The 18,592-nt window shown below is 41.5% G+C and overlaps 1 long non-coding RNA gene across 6 annotated transcripts in view; it reads right to left on the bottom strand.

Moving 5' to 3' along the window:
* The window catches only part of LOC140639103 (uncharacterized), a 54,299-nt gene that overhangs the window by 23,956 nt on the left and 11,751 nt on the right, over window positions 1-18,592 (bottom strand). For 2 of the 6 annotated variants that reach the window (XR_012035949.1, XR_012035952.1), the window contains one exon: window positions 10,384-10,465. The exons of the other annotated variants lie outside the window; for them this stretch is intronic. This is a non-coding gene — a long non-coding RNA (uncharacterized lncRNA). The remainder of the gene's footprint in view (window positions 1-10,383; window positions 10,466-18,592) is intronic. 6 annotated transcript variants of the gene reach the window in all.

Genomic DNA, 18,592 nt, shown 5'->3' with positions numbered 1-18,592 from the left:
GAATGCCCAGGGCCATCGCTTCCAGGAGCTGTGCAGAAGAAACGGTCTCCTGTAGGAAGGTACTGAAGCTGAAATCAGACTAAAGCAGCCAGGCCAGAGCCCAAAGGAAAGACTTTGGCAGATACTCTCCAGCAGGAGATCAGAGGCAAGAACCAGAATGGAAAGGGTTTCAGAAAAACTCTGTGCCAGCTGTCAGAAAGGACAGTCCCCATGACCACCAAGGCCAGCCCCGCCTGGCTGGAATTGCCAGAAATGATGGAGCTGGCAAGAGCGGTTGTGTGTTTCAGAGGGGCTCATCCTCCAGGCTGCCTGGGCCCTCGCTCATTACTTGGCACAAAGCAGGTGGGTACGAACTGTCGCTGGAACGATCTGGGAGAGGAATAGCAATGTGGTGTTCGGTTTTGATTTTCAGACATTGGTACCCAAGCAAAGTGCTCTTGCCTGAGGCCCACGAGGTCTGAGTGCCTGGCACAGAACTCTGCCTAAGGAACCAGCACGTTTCGATTTCAGGCTGAAAACCTGTCTCAAAACAAGACGAACAGACAGGGCCCGGAGGTGTGCCAACCTGTCCGATTATCAGAAATGCAATCCCCGCTTTGGGCTTCTGCTTTGATGGTTTGCCCTCGCCACAGAAGATGGCACCCCAATTCTACCCTCATTAAATACATGTTGGACAAATACTTAAAAGGAGGAGACATTATAAAATTATTTTATAAAATGTGATAAAAATCAAAACGTACAAGCTTGTCCTGGGTGTTGTGTCTTTTTGCCTGCCTCTGCCCCCCTTTACTCAACCTCTGGCCACCTGTATGTCTCAGACCTCAGACTCCTGGGCTACGTGTTTTTCAAAGGGGCTGTTTGAGGAGCAAGCGGCAGATGCTCAAGCAAATAGTGGTTGTTCACATGGGCATTAGCACATTCAACTGGGTAAGTAGAGTGTTTAATAAAAGGTTTATCTACCAAGGTGTGTGCAGACGGATAAGAGAAGGCATCACCACCTTGAGCATGAAGAAGTGAGAGGAGGAAGCGATCACAGGTGCTCTGCAACACCAGTGCAGTGTGGACAGGCTGTGTGACAGGAGTTGTGGCCTCTGGACACCAACAGTCCCAAGCGACCCTGCAAGGAGAGGGCTGACTGATGCATCACCACCCCACCCCCCGCCCCTTCTGCCTTCTGACTTATAAATGACACCCCCAAACCCAACTGACATCGGCCAAACCCAACTGGAAAGAGGTCAAAAACATCCACTGACGTTGTCCATGTGTGTCAGATTCCTGGGACTCAAAGTAGTGTGGGGAAGAGTAGAGGGCAGGAGAGGCAAGCAGAGAACACCCACACTAAATGTTTCTCAGTGTTGGGGCACCTGACTGGCTCAGTCAGTAGAGAACGTTGGGCATGGAGCCTTCTAGATGGTTCTCCTTATTTTTGTTACTTGGTATAACTTCACCTTCTTATTTGCTCTTTTGGTCAATTTGCAATTGTATATTTCTGTAAAAAATTATTTCAGCAAGATCTTCTATTACTAATAGGAATGGGTTATGTACTTATAAACGCATATTCATTTACAAGTATATACTCTCTTTTGTCTATTGCCAAATCCCCTCTTCTCATCGTATTTGTGTTTTTTTTCTCAGTTTGGGAGACTTGCCAGTGTTTTGCTTATTCAAAAGACCAAATCTTAGACTTCTGGATCCTCTTCATGCTTTTCAAATTCATTTATTTCTTTGCTAGATTTCTCTGTCTTTTACTGTTTAGCTCAACTGGTTTTATTTTTACCTTTTTATTTTATTATAAAATACTTCAAGTGAAGGATTTAATTTTGGAGTCCCACTTTGTTTTATATGTTTCCATAATGTATTAAATTACAAAGAAGTTTCTTGTGTTTTCGGTAATAGCCATTCCAACAGGTTGAAGGTGGTATCTCGTGGTTTTGATGCATTTCCCTGATGATCAGTAATGTTGAGCATCCTTTCATGTGCCTGTTGGCCGTTTGTATGTCTTCTTTGGACAAATCTCTATGTAGGTGCTCTGCTCAGTTTTTTAATCCAATTGTTTTTCTTGTGGTGAGTTTATATATTCTTTATATATTTTGGACATCAATCCTTTACAGGATGTATGGTTTGCAAATATTTTCTCCCAGATTTTCATTTTCATTTCACTAGATTTTCATATTATTGATGATACTCTTAGCAGTGACTTTTAGTTTGATATAGTCCAGAAAAGAATGGAATCTTGCCATTTGCTACCAAATGGATGGACCTTGAGGGGGTTTTGCTAAGTGGAAAAGGTCAGACAGAAAAAACAAATACTGTAGGATCTCACTTATTTGTGAGACCTAAAAAAACAAAACAAACAAACAAAACAACGCCAAAAAACAAGCTCATTGATACAGAAAACACATTGATGGTTATCAGAGTGGAGGGTGGGTAAAATGGGTGGAGAATAGATAAAATGGGTGGAGGGAGTCAAAAGGTACAAACTTCCAGTTATAAAATAAACTGTGGGATATAATGTACAACACGACAAGTGCAACTAATAATACTGTTAATTATACTACATATTTGAAACTTGCTAAGAGAGCAAATCTTAAAAGTTCTCCACACAAGAAAAGAATACTTTGGGGATCCCTGGGTGGCGCAGGGGTTTGGCGCCTGCCTTTGGCCCAGGGCACGATCCTGGAGACCCGGGATCGAATCCCACGTCAGGCTTCCGGTGCATGGAGCCTGCTTCTCCCTCTGCCTGCATCTCTGCCTCTCTCTCTTTCTCTCTCTGTGATTATCATAAATAAATAAACATTTAAAAAAAAAAAAAGAATACTTTGTAACTATGTATGATGACAGATGTTAACCAGGCTTACTTAGCTGGCCATGTTCGCATTATATACAAATAAATATAAAATCATTATACTGTCACCTGAAACTAATATAATGTCAATTATACCTAAATAATATAATTAAAATTAAAAAAAAGAAGTTTCATTATCTTCTGAATAACCTGTTATTGCTTCAGTCTTGAGCTTCTGAAAGGATTGTTATTCCATGAAATGTTTTTCAAAATCGAGTGGCTATAAATATACTATTAGTTTTCTAATTTCCTGAACAGCTTTCTTGAATTTTCATAAGCTTTGGTGTGCATCATACAATCAATTTATATAAGTAATCATGAGAATATGAAAAGAAAGCACACTTTGGTAAAGCAAAACATTTGCTCCTATCCATTCCACCTAATTTATTTGCATTATATCATGTCATTTATACCCATATTTAATTTCTAATAATTAAAACCTCCCTTTACAGTTACCCACAATTTTATGTATTTCTAAGAGATTGTACTTTGTTGATTATATTGATTCAAAGAATAAATCCTTGATAACTTTAGGACCTTAGTATTGATTATAGTTTTCATATAACCGATTTTCCCATTTACCATGGCCAACAAGTTCTGCCTTAAATGCTGTTACTATCCCCACCACTGTCAGTCACCTGTTATGTTTTAATCAAGATTACCATCCTCAATTTTGTTTTTTAGACTTTGGAATTCAGCTCTCTTGAGCTGTATGTTTTATAAGCAGTAGTTCTTTTTTTTTTAGATTTTATTTATTTATTCATGAGAGACACAGAGACACAGGCAGAGGGAGAAACAGACTCCCCGCTGAGCAGGGAGCCTGATGCAGGACTCAATCCCAGGACCTGAGATCACCTTCTGAGCCAAAGGCAGATGTTCAACCACTGAGCCACCCAGGCGTCCCTGCAGCAATTCTTTAAACAAAGATATTCCAGTAGTCTCAGAGAATTGGCTGTTTGGCAGTGGAATTTACACTGTTAGTTTTATGTTTGCTAAAACAGCTTCACTTTACTCAACCTCTGTCCTATTTTATGTTTTCTCTTTATGTTCTCTGGGTGAGCCTTTTTAAATGTTACCCTCTGATGTATGGGGAAGGCTGGTTTTCGTCTTGGTCAGTGATTTGGAAGAAAAACATGCAGTTTTTTCATTCTACTGGAAATTACTTTAGTTTTTTTTTTTCTTTTTCTTTTTTATTCAAGCCTTTGGAAGTAGACCAGATGTCCATCGATAGATAAATGGATAAAGAAGATGTGATCTATACATACACACACACACACACACACACACACACATATATATATATATATATTTCAATTATTCTTAATATCAATGTTTTGTGTTACTAAGCTACCTAATTAAAAATGCTAGGGTTCAACTCCCTTGAAAGAAAGACAAGGATATGTGTGCTTTTTGGCTTTTTTTCTTTTTCTCTCTGCTCCAGCACAGTAAATCTGAAAGCCTGCAAATGCCCTCCCCTGCACCCCTCCCACCCTCCGGCCCTGCCACTCTGCCACCAGACCACCATAAGGTTCATCTGGGAGTCTGCAAACTGCTTTGCTCAAATCTTTCCATTTAATTCTTTTCTCCAGGTCTTTTTTAGATCTGCTGCAAAGGGCTCCAGTTTAAGTGCAACTCAAATGTTGGCCGACCTCATCAACAATTGAATTGTAAATGAGGTCTCAGGGCACCAGTATTATTAGTAAATTGTCCTTCCTCCCCCAACTTGCCCCTCAAAGATTGTGTCTCCCCAGCACGCGTGCCAGTGGCCCTCCGAGACAGGCCCCATCCCTGGCTCATGTCACACAGATCTGAATGGAAGTGAGTGAAGGCGCCTGCATCCTGTGGGGGTCACACCTGGGCTACTGGCCTCCCACTGGGGGAGAACACCCAGGATCAGGTGGTTCGGGGGGCTCCTTCCAGCCTCGGAGGATTTAGTCTAAACAGAAGGAAGCCAGGGCAGGGTCTAAGAACTGGGGGAGGCCACGCCGCAGCCCCACACAGCACTCACACACAGGCACACACGGTCTCAGGAACCCCGGCCCCATGCTGGTAAAGTAAAGGAGATTTTCAGCTTTAAGGCCATTCCTGAGCTCCCAGGAAGGCTCTACTTCAACTGTTACCAAATCACAGGGACGCGACCAGACCTCAGAGCAGGGGCTGTACCGCCGCCCCCAGCACGCCCCCAGCACACGCTGTCCATCTGCTCCAGCTGTGGATGACCATGACCTGCGGGAAACAGTGCAGACACCAAGATAAGGGGAAGGCCGCCCCAAGTCCCCATTGGGTTGCATCATGCAACCTTGCATGTGCCAAGACCAGGAGGCGACCTGTCCCTTTCTGAAATGACCTTGGTCGCGGTGATCTGTGACTCCTGATGGGAGACAGACCCTGCAGGAAATACCGCTCCGGGGCTGGCAGGGTCCCAGCCACCGTCCTCACTGCCTTCTCCTTTCTCGTTAGAATTTTCACAAAGGGTGCAGGCTTCTTGTGATGAGCACAGTCGTATGTACCTGATGATTCACTGAATTCTACTCCAGAAAAAAATATTGCAGGGCATGTGAACTGAGTAAACTTAAAATAAATTTTTAAAAAAAATTTACAGAGAAAAAACTTTAAAAAAAAATAAATTAAAAAAAAAAAAAAGATTGTGTCTCCCTTTTCAGCTGTTATTCCATCCCAAAGAATTTCTTTTAATCTCTTGGCTAGGCGGAATCATGGCCCCCTGAAGATGCTCAAGTCCTTCCTAATCCCCAGAACCTGGGAATATGTTATTTTAAGTGGAAAAAAGAGATTTTGCAGCTATCATTCAGGGTAAGGACCTTAAAATGAGGAAGTTATTCTGCAATATCCAAGTGGCTCAGCCTAACCACCTGAGTCCTTTAAAGAAACGGTCCCAACTGAAGTCAGAGTCAGAAACGGTGGTCTGGAAGGGCGCCTGGGTGGCTCAGCCAGTTAAGCATCTTACCCTTGATTTCAGCTCAGGTGATGACCTCAAGGTTCTGACATTGAGCCCTGCATCAGGCTCCACTCTCAGCGCAGTGTCTGCTTGAGGTTCTCACTCCCTCTCCCTTTGCCCCTTCCCTCACCCCTCACTCATGCTCTCTCTAAATAAATAAATAAAATCTAAAAAGAAAAAGAAAAAAGAAAGAAAAGAAAAAAAAAAGAGGGGCTCCTGGATGGCTCAGTCACTTAGGTGGCTGCGTTTGGCTCAGGTTGTGATCTCAGGGTCCTAGGATCAAATCCTGCATCGGACTCCCTGCTTTGCAGGGAACCTACTTCTCCCTCTGTCTCTACCTCCCTTCTTCTCTCCCTCTCTCTCTTACATAAATAAATAAAATATTCAAAAAAAGAAAAAGAAAGAAAGAAAGAAGAAGAAGAAAAAGAAAGAAAGAAAGAAAGAAAGAAAGAAAGAAAGAAAGAAAGAAAGAAAGAAAGAAAGAAAACAGAGGAGATAGGACTATGGAAGAATGTTGTCAGAGAGGTGAGATGTTGCTGGCTCTGAGGAGGGAGGAGGAGAGCCATGAGCCAGAGCATGCCTGTGGCCCCTAGAGGCTGGAAGAGGCAAGGAAACAGTCTCTCCTGGAGCCTTCACAAAGGAACATGACCCACTCGACACCTTGATTTTAGCCCAATGAGTTGAGTCAGACTTCTGACTCTCACAGAACCCTAAAATGATCAATATGAATCATTTTAAGCCACTAAATTTGTGGTATCTGTTACTACACTGATAGGAAGCCACGATGGTCCCCAGTGGGTGTCTTCAAACACCTTACCAACCACCTTGGACCTATATGCAGGACGGTTCTTTGTTCTGCGCTGTTCTGCTACTGCTCTGGCTTGCTCAAACTCATCAATGTTGGCTTCTCGGGAAGCCACTGGAACAACTTCAGCATTGCTAGGATACAGCAAAGACAGGCAAGTGGCCAGGACTGGATCCAGAGGGAAAATACGGCCTGGCTGGACTTAGAGTTATCATCCAGATAAAATGAGTTCATATAGGCAAAGTGCTTTCAACAGTGCCTGGCAAGCGGGGTGAGCAGAGAGAGGAGGGGGAAACTCAAGCAGACGCCACACTGAGAGCGGAGCCCGATACAAGGCTCATTCTCACCACCCCAAGATCCTGACCTGGGCCAAAATCAAGAGTCGAACTCTTAACAGACTGAGCCGCCCAGGCACCCCTATATCCATTCCTTCCAACCGCTAGTACTCCATGGTATAAATCCATCTCATCTGACCTGTCCGCAGAGTTAATGTCCCAAACATTTAACTTTTGTAGAACACAGGCATGGCCCAATCAGGAAGCTGCGTCAGTGCTATAACTGGGTCTTATAAGTCCTTGAAATGCAGGAATTTAATCTTTAATTGCTGCATATATAAGGATTGGGTAGGTCTCAAAAGGAGATAAAGAGACATTGAGTGGGTTAGGAGAAGCAGGCCAGTTATCAATCAGCAGAACACTGGTTTTCAACAACCAGCATGGCTGTACTATGGCAGCTGAGTATCACCCCTGCCTGTCCCCTCTTCAAGTGATGAATTACCAGCTTGCCTCCAAACTGCCTTGACCTCAACTATAGTGTAACAGGCTTTCTTGTCCATTATGGATGGCGACATCATTTTCCTGCTATACACACCAAAGAATTGTTGAGTCACACGTGTGCACATGTGTAGATCGCTTGGGTAGTGCCATGTGGTTCTCCATAATGGCAGCACCAGTCCACCCTCCCACCCGAGGAGTGTCTGCCCCCTCACCATTGTTTCACATCCTGCCCATGCTGGTGCCACCCAGCTCTGATTTTCACCAGTGCCTCAGCATGAAGGAGTAGCCCCCATTGTTTGAAATGGCATTTGTCCAATTCCTAACCTGCCACCTAGCCTGGGCTCTCATCTTATGCTTAAAACTTTGGTGCCTTCCCTTTCTATAAACATCCTTCTTGCAGCTCTTCTCACTGTCCTAGTGGGCTTTCCATCTTTTTATCACCAATACACAGGACGTCCCTGCGTGAGAACGTCAGTGTGTGTGTGGTCAGGGGTGCCATCTCCTCACGCTTCCCAGACCATGAATCCTCCAAGTGCCAGCCATGTGCTGAACTCTGAGTCAAAGCAGGGAGATTGATTCTCCTCCTGACTGCCTCACAGGCTGTCACCTGCACCCTAAAGTAGCAGCGCCTGCGCCCAGAGTCTCTAAATCCTCTTCATGAAGAACACCTGCTATGGCTGCAGTCCTCACACCCCCACTGAACAATAAATAGGGTTGCGTGCAAATCTTGCCGAGAGTGGCAGAACTGGAGGCGGAGATACTCTGTTGTCTCAAGCAAACCGTAACTCAGCCAACCAAAATGTCCTTAAGTGGTATCAATCATTTCGACTTCCCAACGAAAGCAATTCCTCATTGGCCGTTGTAGGATTTGGGTCCCTCCATCAGTGTCACTGATTTCCACCAATTCTTTCCTTTCTTTTGCTATAAATTTCCTACCCGTGACAAGGTTCCTGGACTCTGCATTCCGTCATCTCATAATAGGGATCCAGTGAAGAGAGAACTTAATGCTCAAATAAGGTGGAGAAATCTGGACCTTTATTATTATTATTTTTTTAACAGAGTATCTCATTATGCCCATTGCAGACTTCAAAAAGTCATACATAGGGAGACCTGGGTGGCTCAGTGGTTGAGTGTCTACCTGCGGCTCAGGGCGTGATCCCGGTGTCATGGAATGGAGTCCCGCATCAGGCTCTCTGCAGGGAGCCTGCTTCTCCCTCGGCCTGTGTCTCTGCCTCTCTGTGTCTCTCATGAATAAATAAATAAAATCTAAAAAAAAAAAAAAGGTATACATAGTATGGAGCAAACATTGCTGTGACAAAATGAGCACTCTTTCAGAAAGTTCTTTCGTCTCAGCTCCAGTGCATATTAATGTTGCAACTTGATGTGACGGATCATCATTCTGAAGCCTGTTTCTGAATCCTTACTATGGGGACAATAAGAGTTCCTGCATAAAGACAGGGAGCTTGACATCGGGTATTTGCCTGAGCTGCTCCAGCCTAGGACTTCGTTATATCCAAATGTCTCACGCCTTGACCTGCAACCTCTGCCCACCCAGCCCTTGAACAAAATACTGCACTGGAAAAGCTGAGACACCTTGGCAGCTGTGGTCAGTGATGCCTGAAACAGAACCTCTGTTGTTGCCGCTGTGTTTCCGTAAACCTGGAATAGGAGGCTGTTGGAAGCCCAATAGTAATTGTGCATCTGGACGTCCCACCTCCTGCTCCAACAGGCTGTCACTGGCAGAGACACATGCTCCATTGGCACAGACCGTGTTTCCAATCACAGCTTATCTGAGCAGTGTTTAAAGTCCAAAGCTATTATTTACGGCTCAGTTGAGGAGAGAGGAGGAAATCAGGAGCTATGATTGAGACCCATGCGCCAAAAACCACTCACAGGGAGTGACAGGGTTTGAGCTGCATAAGGAGGGGCAAGGGGGTTTTAGGATCTCTTAAAGCCTCAGAGATCTGCCTCCTCCCCTCCCCCCAGAAGCCACCAGTGATCACCCCCAACCCTAACAAGCTGTGCTGGTTAGTGTTCTCTGGAGAACTTCCAGAGAAACAGAATCAGTAGGCTACCTATGAACTCTGACCCTATTTATCTATCATCTACCTATCTACCTTTTTATCCATCCATCATCTATCTGTTAGAATCCTGACCAAAACAGTGATTGATTGATTGATTGATTGATTGATTATGAGGAATTGGCTCACATGATTATAGAGGTTGAGAAGCCCCACAATCTGCCATCTGAAAGCTAGAGTCTCAGGGAAATCTAGTGTAGTTCAATCCAAATCCAAATGCCTGAGAACCAGGGAAGCCAATGGTTTAAATCCCAGTCCAAGGGCAAGAGATGAGATGAAATGTTCCAGCCCAATACTGAGGCAGAATAAAAAGTGGTTGAATTCCTCTGTTCCTCTGCCTTTTGTTCTATTTAGATCCCCAGCAGAGTGGAGGAGGCCCACTCATTGGGGATGGCCATCTGATTTACTGAGTTCATGGATTCAGATGCTAATGTTGTCCTGATACACCCTCAAGGACACCCCCAGACATAATGATTAACAATGTTTAGTCTGGGCACCCATTGGCGAGTCAAGCTGATATAAAGAAGTAACAATATCAAGCCAACCCTATTCTACATTCAAGCGACCAACTCATCCCATTTTCCCTGGGCTTTCCCTGGTTTCTCACTGAAAATCCAGTGTCCTGGGAAATCTTTCAGCCTCTGTAAATCCAATGCGCTATCCATTGCACCACAGAGCCACCTCTGGGAAACCTTTCAAATATCTTTCATAGTTGCCATTCTACTCGTACTACCTGAAGTAAGCATCTGTCACTTGATTATGTTGCGTTTAAAAATTTGGTCACATTAGCAACACTTACTGGGTGTCCAGTGAGTGCACTGTGTTAATCTTTGAGATCACACTACCCTAATCTGTTTGGTTTTTTTTGTTTGTTTTGCCTCTATTTTTCTGTGACATTTTACAAAATGCTTTTTCCATACCTGGTATTTAGATCTTGTTTTCTGTATACAGTTGTCCAAAATAAGGAACCAGAGATCTTTGGAGAAATGGTCCATTCCAGGCCTGGGACATGGAAAACAAGATGAGCCCAATATGATTCATGATTCCAGAAGATATTACATGAGCATGTCAGCCTGAAGAAGACTTTAATGACCAAATCTGGGATAATTTTAGCAACAAAATAATTGATAATAATCTATTCTGACAATTGGAATAACCATTTTTGTTGATAAAGTCTTCGCAAAGCCAAGGTGGAAACCCAGAGCAAGCACTGGTCACAGAAGGGGGACCCCATCTCATAACATACCTGCCATGGCCGGGAACTGCTCTAAAAGAGCTTAGCTCAGCTCCACTTATTTGTTGATTGGAATTTTGCTAGAAGAATATATTTCCACTTATTGTTCATCTGTTTGACTGAATTCATTCATTCATTCACTCATTCATCAGTATGGATTCATGGACATTTACTTCACTCCAAGGGATTGTCTGCACACAGAAAATCTCAGCTAAAAATAACCCTTTGCTTTCTGGGAGTTTCTAATTATTTTCTCCCATCTTAACATTTTCATGCCATGGATTTACTAAGTGATTTTAGGCAGAGGAAACCAGGCTGATTGTGCCAGGAGATTACTTTTAAACTCTGAGGAAAATAATTGGCTAAGGATTTTGGAAAGGACCAACCATAAGTAATGGGAAGCAACTGAATATGTATGAGCAGGGGAGAGCCATAACACACACATGTTACACCATCCATTGGTCAGAATTCTTAGAGTTTTTTTTTTTTTAATTTATGATAGACACACAGTGAGAGAGAGAGGCAGAGACACAGGCAGAGGGAGAAGCAGGCTCCATGCCCCGGGAGCCCGACGTGGGATTTGATTCCGGGTCTCCAGGATCGCGCCCTGGGCCAAAGGCAGGCGCCAAACCGCTGCGCCACCCAGGGAATCCCCATTGGTCAGAATTCTTGGGTGGTTCAAAACAAGATGCCATACTCAACATCCTGATGCAAATCCTGGTTCTACTCCTTAGTAACTGAGACTCTGGCAAGCTACTTAGTCACTCCAATTGTCAGTGCTTAGAAACTATACTTCACCAATAGGTCTAAATATGTGACTACATACAAAGCACTGAGACTAGCACCTGGCTCATAATAAGTGCTCAAAGACTTGAGTTATTATTGGAGCCCAACTGGAATTTTCTAAGAAGGAATCTTAAGAAACTGGTCCAGGGGTGCCTTGGTGGCTCAGTGATTAAGTGTTGGCCTTTGGCTCAGGTTGTGATTCCAGAGTCCTGGGATTGAGTCCCACATCAGGCTCCCCACAGAATCTGCTTCTTCCTCTGCCTATGTCTCTCTGTGTGTCTCTCATGATTAAATAAATAAAATATTTGGAAAGAAAGAAAAGAAAAGAAAAGAAAAGAAAAGAAAAGAAAGAAAGAAAGAAAGAAAGAAAGAAAGAAAAAAGAAAGAAAGAAAGAAAGAAAGAAAGAAAGAAAGAAAGAAAGAAAGAAAGAAAGAAAGAAAGAAACTGGTTCAAATGAGAAAGAAGAGTTGTCTAGAGGTTGGAAGACCATTCCAAAGGTACTGGCAACCAAGAACCCATCATCGACCTTAGCTTTTCTTTTCTTTTTCATTACCTTGTAAGCTTGCTCGAGTTTGAGAGCGGCTTACCTCATGTTCTTGACTTGCTTATACAGAAAATGTAGAATGGCAGTATGTTTTTTAGTTTCGGAGGTAAAAATTCTTTGCTTCTTTCTGGGAACAACCATGATAGAATGTTCTAGAAATAGACTAAAAGGCAATACTGACCTGGAATAAATGTGTTTTTTGTGAGTCACTGAAAAATAATAATAATGGAGCAGAGTTCTAAGAACATTATTATTAAAAATAATAATAGAACAGAAATGTAAAAAGCTCTGCTAAGTGCACGAGCTCCTGCACATGCCCCACTAAGACACAGAACCCTCCTTGGCTGGGGGCTGCAGTTCTCTGTGGCCTGTATATCATGAAGCCTTGTGCCTACAGCACCATTGCTTCCACCTTAAGTCCCACAAGGTCCTGTATCTGATGGTCCTTTGGATTCTGACTGCACTCTCCATCTCTCTAGCATGTCCACCTTGGTTTCTGGGGCCAGGCTAAGGACCTGGTGCAAGCAGAGCCTCCAGTTCTCCACTTCCAATAGCAACCTCCCAGAAAACTGGGTACAGAACCTTCTCCTTGCCTTTAGTCAAACAGAATTAACAAATAACCAGCAGTTCATCCTACAGATCAGCAATAATAAATATAGAGTATCAGGGGCCCCGTGCACCCAGTCTCCACTTAGGTTCATCTGGGCTTGACCCACTACAAACCAAAATCCTTAGTCCTAGTTTTGGTAAGGGAAAAAAAAAATTATACTTTGTCTTTTCTTTCAGTGGTCATCTTCTCTTTCTTTTTACATCTCCCCTCTAAACTTACTCTCTATCCTTTTGTTGGTTTTTCCATCGAACACATTATCCCATATCCTCCCACAGGTACAGTTTCTGCAACCAGTAATCATCAACTACAGAGGTCGTGGCAGGTGTCTGGATCTTTTCTGTCATGTCACAAGATGAGATAAATGCAGACTGCCTGGCACAGAATTTTGGGTGAGAGACCTAATCAACAAATCAATTCACAAACAGAATCCTTTCAAACATGTGGCTCACTCTCCCACATCATGGTTGGATTCATACCATTTTGCACTAAGGGCAGATACTATCAGCTGGCATTCAGTGACACCCCACACACACTCTGTGCCAAACACTGTTCTACGGAATAAATGAGCTCATTTTATACTCTTAGATGGTGAGACACTCTCCATCAACCACTTCACCGAAGGGAAAAAGGAAGGATGCAGATATAAAGTTCCTTGCCCGGTATCTCGAGCAACTGGCAGAGACAGTATTGAAAATCACCTAGTGCTGTGAATCCGAGCCGGAGCATGTAACTACTAGGAAACACAGGCAATTACGTTGTAGGCTGTTAAGCCTTACGTTGAAGTCTCTTAAATCTTCCTCTTTTTCTACATGCAATGCCCTCTTTAATTAAACCCATGGTAGGTCTCCCTCCTCTTTCAACGGAGAAGGAATTATCCTCCTCCACCCTGCAGAGGGAAAGGGGGTAATGCTCTGTGTCCAATTTTCTTTTCATTGCTATTTTTATTATGGAAACACAAATGTTCAGTGATTCCAAAATGAAAACAGGGAAAGTTAATTTTGTCATCCTTACCTAATAAAATTCTTAATGGGTTTCTCACCCATTATCATAAATACTTTTATTGTGTCTAAATTTTTTTCATCTACTGTGAAGTAGTAAATCTTGCTTTCAAAAAAATAAAAAATTGCAGAAGAGACATGTTCCTTGGGTGTTTAGATCTCTTAAGTATCATTTGCTACTTGGGATTTAGTTCTCTTTCCTCAATTTGGATCAGAAATAAGCATTCTAAGGTAGATTTAGCATGTGTAGTGCAATTTTATGCAATGCAGGGAAGGGATGAAAGAGCTCTTTAAAAAGGAAGGGATTCTTGAAGCTTTTGTAAAATTCTTACTTGAATTCTGTTAAATACATGAATAATATTCTGATATGTCAATGGCCATAAATCCTATGTTACATTTTGCATTCGATGTAATTTGAAGCATACTCTTGTTACTTGTACTCAAAATAACCTTTACTAAATCTAACTTCATGGGATTTTGTGTATAAACATTAAATCAAAGTTTGAAAAAATCTTCAGCTCATATGAGGCATATTTTTGAGTACCATTAATAGCTTCACATTATGGCAATGAGATTATCATCTTGGTTAACTGGATTGAAATAACATCTAGTTGTTCTTTTTTAAAAAATTGTATTTATTATTCACGAAAGATACACAGAGAGAGGTAGAGACATAGACAGAGGGAGAAACAAGTTCCTTGCAGGGAGCCCGATGCAGGACTCGATCCCTGGACCCAGGATCATGCCCTGAGCTGGAGGCAGATGCTCAACCGCTGAGCCACCCAGGCGTCCCCTATCTAGTTGTTCAAATGGTGATTACATTAGGGTCAAACAATAGATATTTTTATTTCAAATTCAGGTGCAGAAAATATTTCAATATATGGCAGTCTACTAAACCAGAGATAACCATCCTCAGTGTCAATAAGCATTTGTCAAGCACTTGGTATGTGCCGGGCATTGCAGTAATATAGGCAAAGATCATATATGTATTTCCTCTTGAGCTTCAAATAATTATTTTGGGGAATATGAAAATAAGTAAAAATCCAAGTGAAGCTCTGTGATCCCTAGATATTTTGTAGTTCCTGGGATTCACTGGGTGTTCCGAGGTTAAATATTCATGTATTTTACCAATCTATAATATTCACAACTATCACTTCTTTGGATACTGAAATTCACCAAATTTGGTGAATTCACCAATTCATTCTGTTTTCTTTTTCTGGACCACCTAAATTGGACCTTTTCTTTCTTTTCTCCATACTGCTTCACTTCTCATATTTTCCATCCCTTTTCTCTGTGCCGATTTTATGGCAACATTTTCAGATCTATCCTCCAGTGCTCTAATTCTTTCATTATCTGCATCAACATGCTGTTCAACTTGTCCATTTTTTTCCAACTTCAATATTCTCTAATCCTCATGGCTTTTTGAGATCTTTTTGAAATCTTCCTGAATGTTCTGCATTCCTTTGTTCCTTCATCATTTTTGATCCATTGTATTCATTTAAATGTATGAAACTCACTTCCTTTCCATAGCATTGTCAGTAATTGCACTGTGCTGTCTTTGTGGATCTGATCCTATAGTTTGCTCTTTCTGTCAACTCTTACTCCAGTGGTGACTTGTTTACTCCAGACACTGTGATCACTATTTCAGGTCCCAGAGAAGTTCATCTATGTGAGTCTGCCCTAATGTAAGATTTCTTCTTTCTTTTTTCTTTTTTTTTAAGATTTTATTTATTTGTTCATGAGAGACAAAGAGAGAGAGAGAGAGAGGCAGAGACACAGGCAGAGGGAGAAGCAGGCTCCATGCAGGGAGCCCAACGTGGGACTCGATCCGGGGTCTCCAGGATCATGCCCCGGGCTGAAGACAGGAGCTAAACCGCTGAGCCACCCAGGCTGCCCTAATCTAAGATTTCAAGCTGGATTTTTCCAGGGCATGTACATGGAATGAATTCTGACCCAAATTCTTGTTATATATATACATATATTTTTTAATATTTTATTTATTTATTCATGAGAGACACAGAGAGAGAGAGAGAGAGGCAGAGACACAGGCAGAGGGAGAAGCAGGCTCCATGCAGGGAGCCTGATATGGGACTTGATCCTGGGTCTCCATGATCATGCCCTGGGCTGAAGGCAGGCGCTTAACGGCTGAGCCACCCAGGCGTCCCTGTTATATATTTTTAACTAGGATTCTCAAAAGACCTTTTCTTTCTTCAGTCATTCAACCTGATGCTAGGAAAAACACCAGCAATTTTTTCAAGATCTTCCTTCTCTAGAACAAGAATTGTATTGACTGTATCCTCTGAGGGTGTTTTTTTTTTTTTTTTTTTATGATAGTCACAGAGAGAGAGAGAGAGAGAGAGAGAGAAGCAGAGACATAGGCAGAGGGAGAAGCAGACTCCATGCACCAGGAGCCTGACGTGGGATTTGATCCTAGGTCTCCAGGATCGCGCCCTGGGCCAAGGCAGGCGCCAAACCACTGCACCACCCAGGGAACCCTCCTCTGAGGGTGTCTTATATCACAGAGCCCTAACTCTATGACAGCATTTCTGACCCATCTATACATTGTTTTGGGGATCTAGATTTTGGTGTTTCACTAAAACACTTCATGGATTAACATTTGTCATCAAGAAAGAAACCAGCTTCAAAAACTAATTACTCTTTTCAAACCATGGTGCATTATTGTTTCTCACCTCCAACTTGCATTTGAGCTCTGTATACTTGAAATGTTTGAAACCTATTCTTCAGCATTTTTATTCTCCTGAATGGTTTCAAGTTAGTCATCCCAATAATTTTAATTTTTCTCAAAACCACTAAAGTAATACTAATAAGTACACCAAATATTAATAATGATTTAATTTTTGCTACTTTCCAGTGCTAGAATTTTTTTTCTTAGTGCTTATTTATATTTTTAAAATGTGAACAGGGGTGCCTGGAGTGCTCTGTCAGTTAAGCATCTGCCTTCCGTTCGGGTCATAATCGTGGGGTTCTGGAATCAAGCCCCACATCAGGCTCCTTGCTCAGTTGTGACCCTGCTTCTCCTTCTCCTCCTGCCTGCTCTCCCCCTGCTCCTGCTCTCTCTCTCTCATTCTCTCACTCTCAGATAAATAAAAATCTTTTTAAAAAAATTAAAAACATGTACAGAGAGGCATTTGCTATTTTTATAATTAGAAAAAAGTTCATGAAATAAATATTATGATACATAATTTCATTATATCATGGCACTAAAATGTGAAATATGATCAAATTAATCATGATTTTTTCATTTTTCCATTTTTCCCCTCTTTATCTACCAGTCTGGACTCAAAGGTAGTTCCAAATTTAAAACTGTACACAAGATACAAATACAAAAGGCTCCAAGACAAAGGCCTCTATTTCTGATATATTTATTTATGCATTCAATCATGTATATTGGTAACTATTCATGGATATTTATTTTATCATTTGGACTGTAATCCAGTACATGAAATTTATTTCTTTTTCCCAAATTGCCCCATATTTCAGTTATCTCTATACCCCTTTGACATATACACCCCATCATTTGCCTTGTGAGCATTTCCTTCATTTCTGATACTACAAGATGTTCTAGACTTATCTTGTATATTCCCTGCTCCATCCCCAGAGTCAACCATTTCTCCAAGATCTCTGATCCCTTTTGTTTTGTTTATTCTCTCTCCTACTATAATATCCAGGCAATTCTCCAATGTCACTGACAGCATTGAAATAAGTAGATAGGAAGATTAAAATTCTGAAAGAGGACTATTCTTCCCTCTGACCAATATTGAGGTGGGAGAAGGGAATCTCTAAGTTTCAAGTTTCTTTTTCTCAAATATTCTCTTACTACTGGGATCTGGAGGCAGACACAATCATGGGAAATATGCAGTAAAGTGGGAACAATAAAGCTCCATATTTCTAGCAAGAAAATCAGAAAGTGTCAGGGAGATCATGGGGAGGAGGGAGTTCAAGGAAGCAATCCTATAAAATTATGTACAACTTGTGGACTCAAACACATGAAGTATATATATGGATTGGATGCTAAAACAAATAACACAGTCTTTGAGAACTGAATTATGTGTTAGAATACCACCCAGATCCCAAACGGATCCCTGAGTAATGTATGGGTGGAAGAGATATGAATAACATTTGCAAGGGCTTTGTATACTGAACCGACATTAGAAAGAATTAATGCACTCAGAAGATGGGTAGGAATTTGTGGCCTGAATCTAACTAGGTATTTATCTGCTTTAAAAGAACTAATGTGATAAGAATTAAATAAGACTCAGAGTCACATAACTCATTCCAAGATGTCTAGAACACAATTCAAAATAATTCTACATATTAAGAAATAAGAAAATCTGAACATCTCACAATGAAAAAAGACAACCAAAGGATACTAACAATGAAATTACACAGATGTTGAGATTATCAGACAAAGACACTTTTTGAACAGAGCATAATGTGGAAAGCCTCAGCAGAGAATAAAAGATCTTTAAAAAGAACCAAATTGCAATTTTATATAATAATCACAATTTAAAAAAATCATTGGAGAAACTCAGAGGCAGAATGGAAAAAAAAAACAGAAAAATATCAGTGAACATGGGGAAAGGCTATGAGATCACCTGATCTGGACGACAGAGAATAAAAACAAAGATGATTGAGGAAAAAACTTACAGAGCCTCAAGAACACATGGAGCAGTAACAAAAGATCTAACATTTGTGTCCATGGAGTCCCAGAGGAAGACAAAGCATTGTGGAAAAAAAAAATTGAAAAAAAAAAAGGATTTTTGAGTGAAATGAGCAAATATCTAAAAGTTTTGAAAGATCTTTTTCAAAGAGAAATATAAAATCAAAATGATCCTATAATTATTCAAATAAACTGAAATTACAGTTTAAAATTTCACAAAGGTAGCACTAGCCTCAGAAACTTTTATTGATGAGCTTTACAAAATATGCAAGGAA

This window comes from Canis lupus, chromosome 8 (assembly GCF_048164855.1).
Source record: "Canis lupus baileyi chromosome 8, mCanLup2.hap1, whole genome shotgun sequence".
Classification (NCBI taxonomy): domain Eukaryota; kingdom Metazoa; phylum Chordata; class Mammalia; order Carnivora; family Canidae; genus Canis; species Canis lupus.
The sequence above is the reverse complement of the archived record's forward strand: the minus strand, read 5'-3'. Positions and strand labels throughout refer to the sequence as shown.